Here is a 14,551-nt window from a genome sequence, read left to right on the forward strand (position 1 = left end):
GCGTTTCGACCCCGAAGAGGCTTGTCTGGACAGACGTTTCTTTCTGTCCCCAAGGAGCCGCAGCCGAGCGCTGAGCAGGCAGAAGGGCTCCCGGGATCAGGTGTTGCTGCTTTGTGTATGCCGGAGCTGCGGGAGGTGGGCAGAGCCGCGGCCAGGCTGCGGCTGTGCACGGAGGGGCAGGATTGTTCCAGAGCCGTGGGCAGGGCCTCCCCTGCATGCAGTGCACAACGGAGAGAATTGCCTTTAGTCTGTGAGAGAGCAACCGTGCGATGGCCAGTGTTTTCAAAGTGCCCTTGCGTTAATAGTTCTGGTTGGAGTTGTAAGCTGAGCTGAGCCTTAATGAAAAATTAAGCCTGCGGCTGGAACGTGAAGCAGAAAATACTTAGCCTCACCGCTGGGCCAGCGCAGATGTAAGTTGTTTATAGCAGAACAAGTAGCAGAGAAGTACCTACCTACTTCTGTTTAGATCCTATTCACAGTGTTAACAACATAGCTGGCTTGTGAACCTGTCAGTTCACCTCGTGATGCAGTACCTGGGTGCACTGAACATGAACATGTTCTATCTCGAAGCTAAAACTTTGCTGAAATGGTATTACCGCTATTCCTTTTATTAGTGGTTATTTCAAACTGTAGGCTTGCTAGCGCAGCAAGGTTTGTGTGCTAGTAGCAATTAAACCAGGCCAGTGACTGAGTTCCCACAATAATTTCCACACTGAATTTGCTCAGCCTAGCCAGCAAGGCCTGCCCAGCTCTCTGCTAGAAGACCAAGCAGCCTCTTCTGTTTGATGTTCTCCAAAGTCAGGAGTGTGAAACTGGACCATACTTTCCTGGTGAGATAGAAGAGCACGTGCTGTCATGTTGTTACATTAAAATCTCTAGTGCTAGCTCAACTGTTAAGTGGGATATTGCAGTCAAGGGGTTACTTGTATAGTTTTAACTTAGTGGAGAACTGGTAGGTGTAATACCAAAGCACCACGTTTTTTAACTTCACTCAGGTGATAAGCGTCAGTCAGTTTCCAAACGAAGTAATTGTTTGCTTTGACTTAAGCCATTCTGGAATATGTTTCTCCAGCTTGACATGGAGCGTGTTCTTCCCTGCTGGCAGTGGGCATTGCTACGTTAGGCGATGTGGAGGCAGCCACAGGGGCTCCAGTTGTTTGCCTACTGTAGAAGCTTCAGCCCAAATCAACCAAATAAAAAGTTGAAGTAGTCAATTTCATGTATTTAACAACATATGAAAATTAAAATTGTTTTAAAGTTTCTGGTTGATCAGCTGGAAAGTTATTTTCTCTGCAGTATCCACACTCAAATACAACTTTTCACTTTTAATAAAATTCCCCATTTTCTGACAGAACTGTTTTAACAAAAAGCTGAGTACGTGCCATAGGTGTTTGTGAGAAGTGTACATAGTGTCTGGAAAGTCCTTCAGCATGACTTCCTGCAGAGAGGGTGAGGGGCTGAGGATGTGAAGTAGGGGCAGCACGTCCCCCGGTGCCAATGTTGCTGCAGCAGAGCCGTCTGCCCCCTGGCATTGGGATGTGAATTTGTGTGTGGAAACCTGCTTTCAGGTAAAGTTCCTCCCCTCATCCAAAATCAGTGTGCAGTGGGCTAACTACAGACCATAATCTTTTGTTCTGCTAAGTTTTGCACCTGTTTGAAACTTCATGGGCGGTGGTGTTAGAATCAGTACCAAGAGACTCCCAAATAGCTTCTGGGGGGCTGGGGAGTGGAAAATGAAGATTAAAAAGTTTGGGGACTGTCAGTTCCCATTTGCCTGAAATGCTTGCTTGCAACAAAAGAGCATCCAGCGTTGTACTGAGCGATCAATTCAGAGCATGACTCAGCGTGGAAAAATGTTACCTACTGCATTTCTAGCATAGTTCCCTGAATCGCTGCCTTTCAACTGACTTCAGAGGCTTTCTTCTAAAGCATCATCCGAAGCTGACCAAGAGCAGACAGGTGGTGAAGTCTTCACAGGGCGGCTGAACGCGGTGCCGCTGCATTGGAGCAGAAGGATGGAAGAATTTGTCCCTAATTCTTGATGCTGTTGCTGCTAATGTGGATGTTTTTGCAGCCTTGCAAATAGACACAAAGGAAATAAGTTTGGATTTGACATTCAGGCATATAAAAATGTACAGTTGAACCAAAAGGACTGAAGAAGGTGCATAATATTGTTCCTTTGTTTTGCAAATTTAAAAATAGATAGTACTAAGTGGGGTGGGTTATTTTCTCCTTAGTGCACAGTTATGATTTACTAGGCCAGGACTTGCAGTCACTGCTTGAACAGTCTACCTTCTGTTTGGAAACAGGGCAACTTCTGTTCATTAGAAACAGTCGACAATACACATGAAGAAATTTTCTGCAGTTTGCTTTGGAACGTAGTGGATCGGGTGTTATGGATACAACACTGGTGGGTGGTTTTTTTTTTTTAAGTAGGGAGTGGCATAAAAGTCATACAGTGGATTTTGTTCCAAGAGCGTAGCTCTGAAAACTAAGAATGAAGGCACTGTTCAGAGCAGCTTACTAAAACACAGTTTCTAGCTGTCTTACCCTGTTGTGAAGTGTCTAGTTGCTATTTTAATAGTGTTAGGTAAACAGTCATTTCAGTAATAATTAACGATGACTTGTAATTTTCTTTTAATTGACGTGATCCTCCTTTTCTTTTATGGTATTATTTAACTGTAATTACTTGGGATGTGGCTTGTAGCTTTAGCTATAATAAGCACGTCAAAAACATTTTGTTTATTTAGAGTTACGTGAAATTGGGAAAATGTAACTCCTGAACCCGTCGCTCTAGATCTAAAGCAACCAACTGCCCTGGACTTAAGAGTATATAACTGAGAAGATAATTCCTGTATAGAGGTGAATGAAATAAAACCAGTTTTCAAGTCTGCTGTACTACAAGCAGTAATTTCTGGCCTGTAGCTCTAGGGGTTGGAAGAGTGTGTGGGGTAGGTGGTGTGTGGGCCTTAGCAAAAAGGAAAGGCAAATCTGAGTGAAAGAGACAGCTAGGAGTTATCCTTTGCCACAGATGTAGGAAACCCTTTTATCTTTGTTTAAAAGTAATAGAGAGTGTGTCTTTTTTAAGAACTAAGCTCTTTTGAAGAGATAGTGGTCTTAGAGGAGGCATTCATTTAACTGTTAACAGGGAGAAACTGGATGAAGCCTGGTGTTGGCATGGCTGAGATCTTTGGTCATCTGGATGATTTTGCCTTACGTTAGCTTGTTTTATCTTTCATATTCAAACTTTTATTTTCCTATAGTGAATAAACATTGCTTTGTTTGCTGCTTATTAATGAGGATGCTTGCGGCACCCATTCTTGATTTCCCTGGAAGTGCTGGTAACTTGAAATGTGAGCAAGTTCATGAATGCATGCACTTGTTTTTAAAATAAATCATTTAATTGCATTACATACATATATATTTATATATATATATAAAATTATTCATTTAACTCTACAGGTAAAGCTTTCGCTTTTGGGGGTGCAAATAAGTGTCATTGCCCTGGAAGTAGGAGTGTCCGACTTGTGAACCAGAGAGCCCCCATCAATTCTGTACCTTCAATGGAAAATATTTGTGGGCAACATTAATTCATTCATCAGCATCCTGTGATGCTGTGGGCGATAGTTTTGAAACCATGTGTCTCACTAAATTGTATTTTAATAAAATTTTACTCCAGTAATTATATGGTAGTTACAGGCGTGCTTTATGGAGAGCTGACGCTGTACCCGTTTGCTGTGTGAGTGGGATGCCGTTTCCTGGCTGTGTCTGGATGTGTTGGGCAGATTGGGCCCTGGCTTACAAGAACCCTAATTACCCTCAAATCCCTGAACTCTGTGACCGAGTTCAGGTGCTTAGGTACTCAGCCCACTTTTTCATTCCTTTCCTTTATTCCCCTTACACTTGCATAAACGCTATACTTACTGTAGCTTAGTAAAGCACCAGTACCTAGAGCTTTTTGAGAGGCTGGATAGCCTATATTTGCCACATCACTTTTGACAGTACAGTTTTAGCTCAGCTGAATTCTTATTCTTTAAAATGGCTGGAAATAAAACCTCTCTAAAATATTGGCAGTGTCTGTTATCATGACTCAGTTTTAGGCTCGGCTGTGCATTCTTCACCAAGCTCTCCTTAAGCTCTTTTGATTAATTTTTTTCGTCTTAACTTACATATAATGACATTTATTTAGCAGATTTAATCTCTGGTAAGTGCTCAGTTGTGTACCAGCAAGATGCTACAAAAGGTGTATTTCCTGGTAGTGCCCTGCTTACCTAACAGCGAGGCCGTGGTGTTAACAGCAGCCTGGCTCAACCACTTCTTACTGCTACGTGCTCCAGAGCAGGAATGATACGAGCTGCTAACTTTCTTGTTAAATCTAAATTTTGGAAGAGAAAATGTAATTTGCAGATGATTCTTCCATTTCATTTAGAATTGCTTTCCTCATGAAAGCTTGTTTGCAGAAAGACGCACTTGGCTGCCTGTTTTCTTGGTGTCTGGGGACACTCCAAAGGACCCTTCTTTCCTCTCTCCTCTTGGTTATGTGACCTTTGTGTTCTTTAAACAGTGTGAACACCGGGTACTACTGCCATACATTTTTTGTGACAGTAATTTTTTGCTAGTCTTCAGTCTTGTCAGTGCTAATGAGTGATGTGAAACAGCACCAATGAAATGAAGATGCTACTTCATACTTCATGTCTATGGATGATCTTACCAGTTGTAAAAGCTAAAACTTTTTTTTTCAATAGAAACCTTAAATTTACAAGAAGTGAGAGTTCTTATGATAGACACAGATTTAGTTTGTAGTTTCTGTCCTTGTTTTGCTTTTTGGATATTTGGCTTGGCACATAAATACACGCAAAGCACAGCCATCAAATGCCAGACTTGTAGCTTGTTGAACCCTCTGGAAAACTACAATTTTGGTGGCGTGGAACAGTCACCTAAACTTAGAGCCACAGATGGCTCAGCTCTCCTTGGAGTAAACTTCTGGGTTGCGTATTCTCCTTGATCCCATGTTTCCTCTCTTGGCTCTGAAGGTTTTAATTTGACCTCAGACAGACCTTTTGGAGGGGGAGGCTTTCCCAGACCACCTGCATTTCATGCCTGAACCGGGTACTTCGGCTGTCTCTGCTTTTTTACTGCCCTGGGGTGATGCCCAGACCTAGCAAGCTGAAAGCACGGGTAGGGTTTTCTAAAAAGCTTGAAGTTACTTCTCAAAAATATAAACTACAATGATCTATCACCTTCTAGAGTTAGAATCATAGAATCACAGAATCATTAGGGTTAGAAAAGCCCTCCAAGATCACCTGGTCCAACCATCCCCCTACCACCAATGTCACCCACTAACCCATGTCCCTAAGCACCACATCCAATTCCTTTTTGCTCCATTCTTAAGAGGTGCAAAAGACTCTATTTTCAGGGTGAAACCTTACTAGTGAAGCTGTTTGTGAGTGACCTGACTGTTTCAAGGTATGTCCACATGTTTGGTACAACGCAGTGTCCAGACTTTCAGCTTAGCCAGCCGAGCTCATAGTATGAGCGCTGTTGTTCTAGTGCACTGTAACAGCAGAAATACTTGTTCATGCTTCTTAATCACTAAACTTACTCATTTGTGCGCCCTAATGAGGACGGACAGCCTCTCCAGGCTTATTAGCTCTGTGGGCATCAGGTGTCTGTAGTCATTTCAGCCCTGGAGTGTGTTTACTCGAGGACAGGAAGGAGTGTGATGTCTGTCCCGCAGATTTACTGCATGGTGTAGGTGTGCTGTATTCCCGTCTGTTACGAAATTAATTTAGTTTTAGGAAGGCATGACTCTGTGTTTCGTTTCTTGGTAACAGACCATAAGTACTTTGGGCCTTAATTCATAAATTAATCTTTACTGGATTTGCTTAGATCTAATTTTCTCTAATATGTTAGAATCATGGAATGTCCTGAGCTGGAAGAGAGACAGAAGGATCATCGAGTCCAACTCCTGGCTCCACACAGGACCACCAAAATCAGACTGTGTGTCTGAGAGCGCTGTCCATACAAGTCTTGAACTCCGGTAGGATCAGTGCTGTGCCCATTGCCCTGGGGAGCCTGTCCCAGTGCCCGACCACCTCTGGGTGCAGAACCTTTCCCTAACGCCCAGCCTGACCCTCCCCTGATGTAGCTTCATGCTGTGCCATCGTGTTACTATTTCTGCATTCGCTTTCTGGGGGCGGCGACACGTATAACACTAAATGTTCAGAAGAAAAACAAGGCAAGTGGCACAGTAGAACAAGTTTTTTTTAGCAATCTGTTTGCCGTAGAAATGTTACTTCCATTATCGGTTCAGCTCTAACCAAATTGCTCTCGGATTCAGAGCGTGCCAGTTCTGTGCTTGGCAGGCACTCGGAGCTTATTGTCGTGCTGCTTTTCCATCGCTGCTGACCTTGCCTCGAACTAGAAATAACCAGAGCCTGCACAAATCCTGCCACACGGTCCCTCTCTCTCGCTCTCAAAAGTCAAATTGTTCTCAAAAGCTGTGGCTTTCTCAGCTCCCTAGAGAGTAAATTAGGCCAGGGGAAAACACAAGAAGGAGCTTCGGATGAAAGCATTCATTCATGTTATAAGGCTATAATATATTAGAGGGCTACGGGATTACTGGAGGGGCTTTTATCCCTTCAGTGGGAGCGAGGGATGGGGCAGGGGGCGGCAGGGGCAGTGGGAGGTGTGTGTGGGAGCACACTCGGGCTTTTCCCCTCCCCTAGGTTTTCTTTTCTTGGCAGAAGCACATGACCGTGCCTGTCAGCCTGAGGATGCCATCTGGGTTGCAGAGCCTGCTAGACTGTTACAGAATTGCACAAGAATTAACGTGAAATCATACTGCTCCGCTGTTTTCTGGCCGGCGATAGCAACTGCCTGGAGATGCAGCCATTGTGCGGGGAGCATTGTGCGAGCAGGCAGGAGCAGCCGCCCGCCTCGGCCTGGCACTGCCAACATGATCCCCAAATCAGCACTTAACGGGTAGGGGAGCTGCTCAGAGGCAAGCTGCTGAGCAGGGTAATTGTCTTAAGAAATTAAATTTGTGTTCAAAAAGAAAAAGTAGCCACAGAGGTAGAGATAGCATGCAGCGGGGGAGAGCGGGCCAAATCTAGTTACGGCGGTGGTATGTTTCCTCAGTTACATCTAATTTCAGCTGTTCATTTGTTGCCTTCCCATTACTTGGGAATTGGAAGTGACAGTCTGCAGCACTGAAACAAAACATCCTGCCTTCCTTTCTGAAGACTTTTTATTTTTTGTCTGAGGCATAACAAGCAATCTATTAAAAATGTCACATCTCAGAGGCCATTTGGTAATTTAGTGACTGATTTTGCTGAGTGTTTTGAGCTCACGGCTTAATGGTCGTGTTTAGTGGCTACACGTGAATCGAAGGGATGCTGATTCCTATTTACCAGTATCTTAATAAGATTTTGGAGTAAAATATGGATGACATATGTTCTGCTTTATCTTCTGCCATGCTTCTGAGCAGATGATTTTATCCAGGAAGACTTTATTCCCTGGTACAGCAGCAAATAAAATTTTCATCTAGATCCCTACATGCCATGGCTGCAAGTACTCTGGTACCTGAAGGTAGGAGGCATTGGCACACGTGCAAGATCTCTGCCTCCCTTGTGCAGGGACACGGTGTGAGTTTTGGCTGAGTCCCACCCGGACCCTGCCCCATTTCCCTGGGCTCCGGGCACATGTAAGATAAGCTGGCAGCGCCGAGCTCGGGGTGGACACGGCAGCCATGGCAACTTCTCGGAGAAACGCCGGTGGGAGCGGTGCCCAGACCTTACGTAAGAGCGATAGAGTTACAGTCGCATGGGAGCTAAAGCTCGCTGCCCGGGCTGGGAGCAGCTCTGCAGCTGTGGGGGCACAGCGTTTGGGGGGTCTGAGCCGGCCCCTTCGCCCTGGGGGGGTCACCTGGGACTGTGCCAGCTCGGGACTGCTGGGCAGCACCTCTTTAAATCCCCATGGCCTGTGTGTTTGTAGTGCGAGCATGCCTTTTGTAGGTAATAGCAGCTTCATGTCTGGTGTAATTCCATATTGATGGTACCGATTGATCGACACCGCTGAATAGCGCTGATTAAGGCATCTAGAAACAGAGTTAATCCTTCTGCGGATATAGCACCAAAGTGTTCCAAACGTACCCGGAATTTGCCTCGTGCTTTGCCTTTGTTTATAAGGCTGGTTGTTCATCATTCATTCAAAATTAAAGTACTGCATAAAATAATCATTGTATTATTACTTCAAAAGCGGGTGGGTTGGAGGGGGAGGCAATGACTTGCAACACTCTCACCCTTTTTTGTTACAAAGAGTTGGGGTGTGGGTACATGCATGTTTGGGAAGTAAAAAAGCAGGGCAAAAACTCACTAAAACAGCTCTTGGAAACACATTTGTGTCAATGGCTACCCAAACCCCCTTTGGAAGTGCTGAGAAGTACATTACAGAACTGCATCTGTACTACGGGTTAGAGAACAATAACTCACCAAAGAAAAGCATTTTTATCCATGACCATTAGGTAACACCCCAGCCTGTGTGTACGCGGGGCAGGGAGGGGTAGCGCCGCTTGTGCTCAGGCTGGCTGGCAACTGGAACAGGAACGCTTAACTGGTGATGGTTGCCCATGGGAGCCTGTAGGTTTGTTCCTGGGTCCTTCAGTTTTGGGCCCCTCACTACAAGAAGGACATGGAGGCCCTGGAGCGTGTCCAGAGCAGGGCTACAAAGCTGGTGAAGGGCCTGGAGCACAAGTCCTGTGAGGAGCGGCTGAGGGCACTGGGGTTGTTGTGTCTGGAGAAGAGGAGGCTCGGGGCAGACCTTATTGCTCTCTGCAACTGCCTGAAAGGAAGCTGTGGGGAGCTGGGGGTCGGCCTCTTCTCACAGGTAACCAGTGACAGGACTAGAGGGAATGGCCTCAAGTTGTGCCAGGGGAGGTTCAGGCTGGAAATGAGGAGACATTTCTTCTCAGAAAGAGCAGTCGGGCACTGGGACGGGTTGCCCAGGGAGGTGGTGGAGTCACCGTCCCTGGGGGTGTTCAAGGAGAGGTTGGACGTGGTGCTTAGGGACAGGGTTTGGTGGGTGACATTGGTGGTAGGGGGGTGGTTGGACCAGATAATCTTGGAGGGCTTTTCCAACCTTAATGATTCTGTGATTCTCTAAGAGGTAGACCTGGCATTTGTCACAGGCCAACTTTTCTCATATCCTTAAACCTCACTGAGAGGTAAAGAGTTAATATTCTGTTCAGCTGATTGAGATGAACTCATTCACATGCTGCAGTTGTGGCCTCATTTGAAGTGCCAATGCATACAGCAACAAGCAAGCTATGTGTGCTAGCAAAAATACAGAAAAGCAGAAATACTAGGTGTCTTTGGGATGAAATCTCTAGCTTTCCTTACTCACTCCTTGTTGTGAAGGAGCATGTTTAATGGGGGCGAGTGTAAATTCGGTGGAATAGAAAGGAGGGGGAATTGCAAAGCCAAAGCAGTGGCAGGAAGCTTTTTTTTTTCTTTTTTGTTTGTTTTGGAGAGGTTTTGTTTCCTAGGTTACACTGCCTGCTGCACCTCATTTAAAGTTTTAGTAGGTGCTCCCGGAGTTAATATTTCATATGCTAACAGGTGAGACTTTCTGTATGAAATGTAATGGGCTCAGCGTTTTAAGAGACGAGCACTGGAGGGCCTTGGGTGTTCAGGTCAGTTTGTGTCCTTCCTCCTACTGCGTGGCGTTGGAGCAATGTATGGAGTTATGCTCTGCAGAGCAAGGTGAAAGCAGGCCTTTCCCCACTGCAGAGCTTAATAAAAAGGAACTTTACATGGGATCAATGTTATGCTTTCTTCTTTCCAGCACTCAACTTTTGACTTTTCTTTAAAACAAGGATAATTTGATTCTTTGCCCTTTATAGGTCACTCTCAGGAGCTCTTATGAGCTTATTGCTGTTCTGTCCATGTGCTGAGAAGGCACACGGTAACTGCTGTGAGTATTGCCCTTTGTTACAGCAGCCGAAGGTTTGCAATACTTCACATGAAGACGCAAAATAATTTTTTCCTTGGGGGAGAAATTAGATAATGTGGGGATTCTTCACGGAGTGGAAAGTAGTTGTAAGTATATGTGTGTGTGTATGCAATATAAATAAAGATACATTTAAATCAGTGGGACGATTTTCCATCCCCAGAAATAAACTAAGAGATGATGTTTTTCAAAGGGATATTATGATATTATCTGGCTTAAACAGGAACTCATTCTGGGAAGCCTGGTGTCCTGCATAACACAGGGTATTGACCCAGTGATGGCTGTAGTCCCCGAACTGTACGACCTGAATCGGCTCCAGCTGGCAATATTTATTTCTTAGCAGCGACGTTTTGTACCTATCCTACTGCGAGATTAGTGCCGGGACAATACAGTGCATTACAATGCCACCACTGGATAGTTTAGCCCTCCCTAATGAGACAGCCTGTCCCAATGTGCTGAGGCAGAACAGATTTAGGGGATTAAGATTGATGCGTGTGGCCTGGAGGCTGCAAAGCACCTATAAACAAGGGTTGGGTGTGTTCGTGCTTTGGAGAGGAGGCGAGGGAAGGATGCAAGGTAAAATGTTGTTTGGGAAGCTGCCACATCTAAGGAGACGTGATTGGAAATAGGTAGAAGACACCCAATTGTATACAATTAAGAGAGTGGCCTGAAAAACAGGTGAGGTGGGGCCACGTCGAAGATGAAATGAGTAAATCATATTGGTCCTGGAGAAAAACCCCAGTGGCAGACAGCCAGGCTGGGAACTGGGCAAAGAGAAATGACCAAAATGAACTCTTTCACATCTTCAAGTGTGGGCGCTGCCCGCTTTGCTGACATTGAGACATGAGAGCGAGAAAGGTTTGGCCGTAAGCAGAAGGAAAAATCATTTTCCTATTTGATGTGTGGGACAGGGTGGAGGGGGAAATTTTCCTGTAGGCAGTGGTAGAGCAGAAGCTGACCTGCATGAGGACTAAGACTTGCCAGAGCACACATTCAGTGCAGCTGGAAAGACTTTTTGAGAGCCACGAAGTTCAGGTAACCCACTCACACAGTTCATAAATCAGGTTGCAGCTGAGACATGGTGCTTACTCATTAAGCTCCTCACGGAGCTAAACTTATCAAGGGAGCTGTATGGGTTTCAGAGCACGAAGTGTCCCTTGAACAGATCACGGGATGGGTGGTGAGGATCTTGTCTGCACATCCTTTTTGGGAAAGATGTCTTTCAAACCTGTCACGGGTGCAACCTTCCTACGCCGTGGACAGTCTGTAAGAGAAGTCATACAGAGAAGGCAGCCCTTCAGGGAGAAGCTGCCCTGACGTGGAGAGCCTTGCTTTGTTTTCCCTTTGTGCTGCATGCATCCTAACGCAGTACTGCTTTTTTTTTTTTTTTGCTTAGCACAGCCTTCAGTTTTAGTTGCAAGTCAGGGCGGGATGCTGTGCTATCCTGGTGGAGGAGTCTCAGCCGGGCCAAGCTGCTGGTTGTGACACAGATTTCCATCAGCTCCGCTGGTCTCTGGAGTAGCGCCTTGCTGCAGCAGCCTGGTTGTGGCCACACGTGAGCCCTTGCAGCTTGCTGTGATGCTGGGCTCTGTGGCAGCAGGGTGCTCGGAGGTGCTGCCTGCTCGCAGGCCGGGGAGCTTACTGGGAGGGCTCCGTACTGGGAGGGCTCCGTACTGGGAGGGCTCTCGTGGGAAGTCTTTGCGGGCTGGCATCAAAACTGCTTGCTTGGCAGTCCTGTCACCTCTGTGAATCATGCAAACCTTTGATATTTTTTGCATACGGTTCCCCTTTGTGGTCATTTTGAGCCTTTACTTAGCATTAGAGGGGAGAAAATTATTTGGCACCTGTCATAACCGTGTTAATTCCTCAATGTAGGAAATTAATTTGAAACTTAAAAACAAAACAAGCAAAACCCAGTGAAGATACATAAAGAAAAACTAGTTTTTATTTGTCAGACTTCATTCTACAAGTCAGAGCTAAAAGCCTTTGGGAACTGGGGGGTAAGTTGGGTTTTTGGGATGCACAGAAAGTTACTTAATTTTGAGAATGTGTTTTTCATTTTGATCTTTATAGAAGGTTTTTGCAGGATTCATTGTAGTGGAAAGCAATGTGAGAAGTACCTCTGGAACTTCAGGAGCCCTCAGAGTTCATGCTTGGAAGAACGATTGATTGCCTTTGTGCCGAATTCACTGGATTAGCGAAAGAATAAGTGCTTAGTCTGAAAAAGCAGCTTGCCCTCCGACTGACACGAAGGCATTAACCTAAAGCAGCAGAATAACCAACTTAGCTGGCAGCTTCTACCCATTGCATGCTACAGGCAGGGTGCTACAATGGTTTGTTTGCTCGGTTTTCCACTTGTGTAGGGTGCTTTTTGGAAAGGCACGTGATGAATTTCTCTCTTTCTACCTAGAAATAAAAGCCATTTTATTACAGAATGTTCATTCATTTAGAAGAAAGTAGCACTGCCAAAAGCTTACGTACATCTTTTGTCAGGTTTTGTGATTAGTGGACGCAAGTCCACTTGGATGAAGTTGTTTGCTAGTGAAGGAGCTCTGTAACTCCTGAATTATTTTTCATATTATTTCATTGAAAGAATAAAAGATAATTCTGTAATAGAGAATCCGTGACCTATATTACACACTCCATGTCCTTAAATGCAAATACAATTTCTAGAATATTTAAGCTTATTTTACACATCATACAGTCATTCCTTTAATGATGTTTTTCAAAGGTTTGCTTAATTCCCACTCCGCACTAGAGGGTATGCTGACGAGAGACACATCTTCTGCTAGCAATGAACTTTTTATAAAGCAATTAATATGCAGAAAGCCTTACAAATAAATTATGGTTATTCTTGGAAGTATCACATAGTGGGATACAGTGAAGCTTTCAGAATAAAAGTTCTGAAAAATGCTCCTGATAGAGATGCACATCCCAGAGTGGGAAAAATCCTAATCTGTAATAAAAAAAATAAAATAATAAAATAGGTGATGTAATTTTTACAGCATGTTTCTAACCTGAGTTATGATATATTTTTCGTGATATAATTCAAACTAGTCTGCAGCCCACTCATTCAGAGCGTGCAGAGAGCTCTCCCTACCCGGCAAGTGCTGGGACGGCCGCAGTAGGTCAGCAGGCAGCTTTGGACCTTTCTGTTCCCATTAGGTTTTCGGAAGAAGTTTCACGTGCCTGGGGAGGAGGGTTTTGGCTTCGTTTCCTCTGGAAGGGGTATAATTTGTGCACACTGCAAGTGCTCTGTGCTCTGAACCAGCTAAGTGAAGACACGGGGGCATTTTGCCTCAACACAGCACAGCCACCCCAAACCAAGCACGAATATAGACGTGGCCTGTAAAGCACAGGGTATGAAATATGCCTTTAAAGTGTGCTCTCCATATACAGATCTTCAACTTCAGCGTTGTGTAACTGAAAGTAGCAACGCTGAGGTATATATAGGTACCTGAGGTTTGATTTAAATGGAGAATCTGTATATAACATTCCGTGATTTTTTGTATGTTGCTGTACTGATGTTTTATTGCCCCTATATATAGCCTTGTTTCTCTGCTGTCTTTATGGCCCTGCATGTTTTTTTAGTAGGTTTTGCGTTGAGAACTTGGAAACACTTTAAAAAAATGTTAAAAGTCAATTCCATAAACAAATTATTAGTTAATTACAGCTGGAATAATATGTTATTATGTTGGGCAGAGTTTTTTCTTCCTGGTAGTAAACCATTAAGCAAATCGAGTCACAAACTTCCACAGTCTGCTTTCGTCCCAGCTAGTCCATGAATTCAGATGTGACAGTACTGCAGGAGTATTGATGCAGAGAAACTAATCAATTGCAAAATGTAGGAAGTCTGAGACGGCTGTGTTCCTCAAACTGGTTTATCAGAAACTGAATGAACTGAAATAAAAGCAAGAATTTGTCTCAGTGGGGAAATAATGAGGAATAGGACACTCTTACCTGTAGAACTTGATAAAAATTGTTTTTTTTCCTATGAAGATATGTTGCTTTGCTGAAACCAAGCATTATGTAGAAGTGTTCTTACTGTGACAAGAAAGGAAAGGAAGAAAGGCAAGCCTTCTCCTTGCTATCATAGCAAGGGGTCTTTCATATAAGATAACATATAGCCTTCTGGAGTCCCTGCTCCCAAATTACTACTTCAACATTTTTTTCATATTTTTGTTGCTGTCAAGAAAATCCCTTTTCACAGTGAATGCAGGAAGAAGCTTGGTAAACCTAGAAAGTCTGATTTCAAGATCTGAAATGAATCGTGCAAGTTGCTCTTCAGCAGTGCAACCCATACGTACAGAAACATTCAGGGTCGCGTGCAAGTTGTCAGCTTGAAGTTAGTAGGTGAACGTTCAGGGAAGGTGGCATTATTTTCACAAATGTTTGCACGGGCAGGGCTCTGATACAGTCAGGACTTTTGGCTCAGACGGCAGGAAGCTTCCTGTCTTGAGGAAAAATGAGAAATTTTCAGTAAGGAATTATTTTCAAATTTCTTATTTACACTGTTCGTATGCTCCTTTTTTTAAATGATGAA

At 44.4% G+C, this 14,551-nt stretch overlaps 1 protein-coding gene across 8 annotated transcripts in view; it reads left to right on the plus strand.

Annotated features, from left to right (window-relative positions):
- Nucleotides 1-14,551, plus strand: part of KIF21A (kinesin family member 21A) — a 90,117-nt gene that overhangs the window by 15,586 nt on the left and 59,980 nt on the right. The gene's annotated exons all lie outside the window — the stretch shown is intronic.

The sequence above is a fragment of the Anser cygnoides genome, chromosome 1, assembly GCF_040182565.1.
Source record: "Anser cygnoides isolate HZ-2024a breed goose chromosome 1, Taihu_goose_T2T_genome, whole genome shotgun sequence".
Classification (NCBI taxonomy): domain Eukaryota; kingdom Metazoa; phylum Chordata; class Aves; order Anseriformes; family Anatidae; genus Anser; species Anser cygnoides.